The sequence below is a fragment of the Trichechus manatus genome, unplaced genomic scaffold (assembly GCF_000243295.1).
Source record: "Trichechus manatus latirostris isolate Lorelei unplaced genomic scaffold, TriManLat1.0 scaffold00074, whole genome shotgun sequence".
Classification (NCBI taxonomy): Eukaryota; Metazoa; Chordata; class Mammalia; order Sirenia; family Trichechidae; genus Trichechus; species Trichechus manatus.
This window is the reverse complement of record NW_004444010.1, coordinates 6,657,310-6,663,282: the sequence shown is the minus strand read 5'-3', so window position 1 is coordinate 6,663,282 and position 5,973 is coordinate 6,657,310.

The window sequence follows — 5,973 nt, the reverse complement described above, 5'->3', positions numbered from 1 at the left end:
AACAGGAACAAGACAAGGATGCCCTTTTTCACCACTCCTATTTAACATAGTGCTGGAAGTCCTAGCTAGAGCAATAAGGCAAGAAAAAGAAATAAAGCACATCCAAATTGGTAATGAAGAAGTAAAACTGTCCCTATTTGCAGATGATATGATACTATACATAGAAAACCCAAAAGACTCCATGAGAAAACTACTGGAACTAATAGAAAGATTCAGTGGTGTAGAGGATACAAGATAAACATACAAAAATCAGTTGGATTCCTACACACCAACAAAGAGAATGACAATAAGGAAGTCAGGAAAACAATACCATTGATAGTAGCCCCTAAAAAAAAAAATACTTAGAAGTAAATCTAACCAGGAATGTAAAAGACCTATACAAAGAAAAGTACAAAAATGCAAGAAACCGAAAGAGATCTACATAAATGGAAAAACATACTGTCTTAGTCATCTAGTGCTGCTAGATGAAATACCACAAGTGGACGGCTTTAACAACGAGAGATTTATTTCCTCACGGTAAAGCAGGCTAAAAGTCCAAATTCAGGGCATCAGCTCCAGGGGAAGGCTTTCTCTTTTTTTTGGCATTCTCATCAATCTTCCCCCGGACTAGGCGCTTCTCCACGCAGGGACCCCAGGTCCAAAGGGCATGTTCTGCTCCTGGCACTGCTTTCTTGGTTGTGTGAGGTCCCCCTGTCTCTTTGCTCACTTCTCTCTTTTATATCTCAAGAGATTGCCTCAAGAAACAATCCAATCTTATAGATTGAGTCCTGCCTCACTAACACAACTGCTGCCCATCCTCCCTCATTAACATCACAGAGGCAGGATTTACAACATATAGGAAAATCACACATATCAGGAATCATTGCCCAGCCAAACTGATACACACATTTTTGGGGGGACATAATTCAATCCATGACACATACCACACTCATGGATAGGTAGACTCATCACTGTAAAAACGACAATTCTACCCAAAGCAATTTACACATACCATGCAATCCCAATCCAAACACCAATAACATTCTTTAAAGAGATGGAAAAACTAATCATTAACTTCATATGGAAAGGGAAGAAGCCTCGGATAAGTAAAGGACTATTGAAGAAGAAGAATAAAGTAGGACGGCTCACACTACCTGACCTCAGAACCTACTATACAGGTACGGTGGTCAAAACAGCCTGGTACTGGTACAGTGACAGATACATTGACCAATAGAACAGAATTGAGAACTGAGATGTAAATCCATCGACCTACAGTCACCTGATCTTCAACAAGGGCCCAAGTCCATCAGATGGGGAACAGACCAGTCTTTATAACAAATGGTTCTGGCAAAACTGGATGTCCATCTGAAAAAAATGAAACAGGACCCATACCTCACCCCATACACAATAACTAATTCAAAATGGATCAAAGACCTAAATATAAAGCCCAAAACTATGAAGTTCATAGAAGAAAAAATAGGATCAACACTAGAGGCCCTAATACATGGCATTCACAAGATACAAATCATAACCAACAATACTCTAGAAGATAAGCTTAGCAATTTGGTCACTTAGGGAGTTTGGATGTGTCTATGGAGCTTCCATGACCTTGCCTTGTACAAGTTGTGCTGGCTTCCCCAGTATTGTGTACTGTCTTACCCTTCACCAGAGTTGCCACTTATCTATTGTCTATTTAGTGTTTTTCCATCCTCATCTCTCCCCACCCTCATAACCATCAAAGATTGTTTCTTTTTGTGTGTATAACTTTTCATGAGCTTTTATAGTAGTGGTCTCATACAATATTTGTCCTTTTGTGATTGACGTATTTCACTCAGCATAATGTCCTCCAGATTCATCCATGTTATGAGATGCTTCGCAGATTCATCCTTATTCTTTATCATTGTGTAGTACTCCATTGTGTATGTACCATAGTTTCTTTATCCACTCATCTGTTGATGGACATGTAGGTTGTTTCCATCTTTTTGCTATTGTGAACAATGCTGCAGTAAACATGGGTGTGCATATGTCTACTTGTGTGATGACTCTTATTTCTCTAGGATTTATTCCTAGGAGTGGCACTGCTGGATTACTCCAGAAGATAAGCTAGATAACTGGGATCTTCTAAAAATTAAGCACTTATGCTCATCAAAAGATTTCACCAAAAGAGTAAAAAGAGAACCACAGACTGGGAAAAAAAATTTGGCAATGACAAATCCGACAAAGTTCTAATCTCTAAAATCTACAGGAAAATCCAACACCTCTACAACAAAAAGACAAATAATCCAATTAAAAAATGGGCAAAGGAAATGAACAGACACTTCACCAAAGAAGACATTCAAGTGACTAACAGACACATGAGAAAATGCTCACGATCACTAGCCATTAGAGAAATGCAAATCAAAACCACAATGAGATACCATCTCACCCCGGCATTACTGGAATGAATGAAAAAAAAACAGAAAATAACAAATGTTAGAGAGGCTGTGGAGAGATTGGGACTCTTATGCACTGCTGGTGGGAATGCAAAATGGTACAACCATTTTGGAAAATGATATGTCACTTCCTTAGAAATCTAGAAATAGAAATACCATATGATCCAGCAAGGCCATTCCTAGGAATAAATCCTAGAGAAATAAGAGTCATCACACAAATAGACATATGCACACGCATGTTCACTGCAGCATTGTTCACAATAGCAAAAAGATGGAAACAACCTAGATGCCCATCAACAGATGAATGGATAAAGAAACTATGGTACATACACACAATGGAGTACTACACAACGATAAAGAACAGGGATGAATCTGCAAAGCATCTCATAACATGGATGAATCTGGAGGGCATTATACTGAGTGAAATACGTCAATCACAAAAGGACAAATACTGTATGAGACCGCTACTATAAAAGCTCATGAAAAGTTTTACACACAAAAAGAAACAATCTTTGATGGTTGTGAGGGCGGGGAGGGATGAGGATGGAAAAACACTAAATAGACAATAGATAAGTGGCAACTCTGGTGAAGGGTAAGACAGTACACAATACTGGGGAAGCCAGCACAACTTGTACAAGGCAAGGTCATGGAAGCTCCATAGACACATCCAAACTCCCTAAGTGACCAAATTGCTAGGCTGAGGGCTTTGGGGACCATAGTCTCAGGGAACATCTAGCTCAGTTAGCATAACATAGTTTATAAAGAAAATGTTCTACATTCTACTTTGGTGAGTAGCATCTGAGGTCTTAAAAGCTTGTGAGCGGCCACCTAAGATACTGCACTGTCTCACCCCTTCGGGAGCAAGAGAGAATGAAGGAAACCAAAGACACAGGGGAAAGATTAGTCCAAAGGACTAATGGACCACAACTACTACAGCCTCCACCAGACTGAGTCCAGTACAACTAGATGGTGCCCTGCTACCACCACTGGCTGCTCTGATAGGGATCACAGCAGAGGGTCCCTGATAGAACTGGAGAAAAATATAGAACAAAATTCTAACTCACAAAGAAAGACCAGACTTACTGGCCTGACAGAGACCGGAGAAACCCCGAGAGTATGGCCCCTGGACACCCTTTTAGCTCAGTAAAGAAGTCACTCCCAAGGTTTACCCTTCACCCAAAGGTTAGACAGGCCCATAAAACAAAATGAGACTAAAGGGGCATACTAGCCTAGGGGCAAGGACTAGAAGACAGGAGGGGACAGGAAAGCTGGTAATAAGGAACCCAAGGTCGAGAATGGAGAGTGTTGACACGTCATCAGGTTGTTAACCAACGTCATATAACAATATGTGTACTAGCTCTTTAATGAGAAGCTAGTTTGTTCTGTAAACTTTCATCTAAAGTACAATTAAAAAAAAGAAGAATAGCTAGACTTGACCTCCGCTGGCTAAGCAATGGAGGAAGAAAAAAAAAGAAAGGAATGATGTTGGCTGTTGGTTTTTTATAGATGCCCTCTATTATGTTGAGGAATTTCCCTTCTATACCTATTTTATTGAGAGTTTTTATCAGGAATGGGTGTTCGACTTTGTCAAATGACTTTTCTGCATTGATTGAGATGATCATGTGACTTATTTATGTAGTGGATTACGTTTATTGATTTTCTAATGTTGAGCTATCCTTGCATACCTGGTATGAATCCTACTTGGTCGTAGTGTATTACTTTTTTGATATGATGCTGAATTCCATTTTCTAGAATTTTACTGAGAATTTTTGCATCTATATTCATGAGAGATATTGGTCTGTAATCTTCTTTTTTTGTGGTGTCTTTGCCTGGTTTTGGTATCAGGGTTATGCTGACTTCATAGAATGAATTCAGAAGTATCACTTCCTTTTCTATGTTCTGAAATATTTTGAGTAGTACTGGTGTAAGCTCTTCTCTGAATATTTGATAGAATTGAGAGGGATATTTTTAATGTTCAGTTGGTAAATTAGGAAAGTACCGAGGGATATTTTTAATATTCAGTTGGTAAGTCAAGAAAGTACAGAGGGATATTTTTAACATTCAGTTGGTAAATCAATTAAGTGCAAGATAGTGAGTGTTGTGTTGTGAAGATACTAGCACAGAACTGTTTAAGATTAAACTAAAGTGGATATCGAATGAGACAGGAAGACACTGGAGGGTTACAAGCAAAGGAGTAGCACCAAAATTCAAATATATTGTTAATTTGCCAAAATCTTTACCATGGTTGAAAAGGCCCTATATGAAGAGACTCTGTAACTTTTCTGATTGAATCTCCCATTACTTTCTCCTCATTGCTCATTCTTCTCCACCCTTGCTAATACACTTAAGTACATTTCCATCTCAGTTCCTTTGCAACTGTTGTTCCCCTACTTGTAATAATCCTCCCTTAGATAGCTATGCAGCTTCATTTCTTGTTTTCTCCAGGTCTCTCCTCAAATGTTAGATTATCAGAGAAGCTTTTTCTGACCACTTTCTTTAATAGTCTCTCCTCTTTACCATGCTTTATTTTGTTTCTTATGCAGAAATCAAATTAAAAGAACAAATAGATTCTATGTTTCAGGTGGTGATAAACACTGTCTCCCCACTAGAAGGTAAAGCTCTAGGAAAGAAGTTTGTATGTTTTGCTCACTGCTGTACTCTGAAATCTTAAAAAAATATGACATATCCTAAGAATTCAACAACTATTTATTGAAAGAATGGTCAAGTGTGTATATTTTAACACAGAATTTATAGCCAAAGGAAATCCCACAATGTTTAGTTCTATTATTCAAGATGAGACAATATAAATTTTTCAGAATTTAGGTACGTTGTCATAAGTTATATGAAAATGTTTTTTTACCTCCAAGAGTCCAACCAGGTTCTCACTGTGAAGATCATAGAAAAACCTCCCTGTGCTACCTGCAAGGGGAGGAAAAAAACAGCCATTCTGAAACAAGCCGAGGATGCTCTGTTTTCCTTAACAAGGCCAACACTCAAGGGAAGCTATCTTATTAGAGCCTAACTGATGTGGGGGAAGGGTAACACCAAACTCCAGCCCCCTCTAGCCTTTCTAACCTAGAGAGATGTGAAAACAGCTGAGAAGCACTTGTGAAGGTCACAGCCCAGGGAGAAGGGGGTCACTAAAACATTGTTACCTAATCATAGTATTGTACAGTGCAACCTGTGAAAGCCGAAACTCGATGGGACTGCCTTGTTCTTCCAGATCTGGCAAGTTTTCTGCCTATGACAGGGTGCAGTCTTACCACCTTTCTATCACTCTCTATTAGTGGAAAATATTTGAGCTTTTCCTTCTCTGACATGTTTCCGCCTTACACAGGTTCCAGCTTTTGAAGGTTTGACTGTAATATGCTTTTCCTCTCTCCACACTTTACCACTACATCGATAAACCAAAAAAACCCAAACCCATTGCCATCTAGTCGATTCTAGCTCATAGCAACCCTATAGGACAGGGTAGAACTGCCCCATAGGGTTTCCAAGGTGGATTTGAACTGTCAACATTTTGGTCAGCAGCCAAACTCTGAACCACTGCACCACCAGGGCT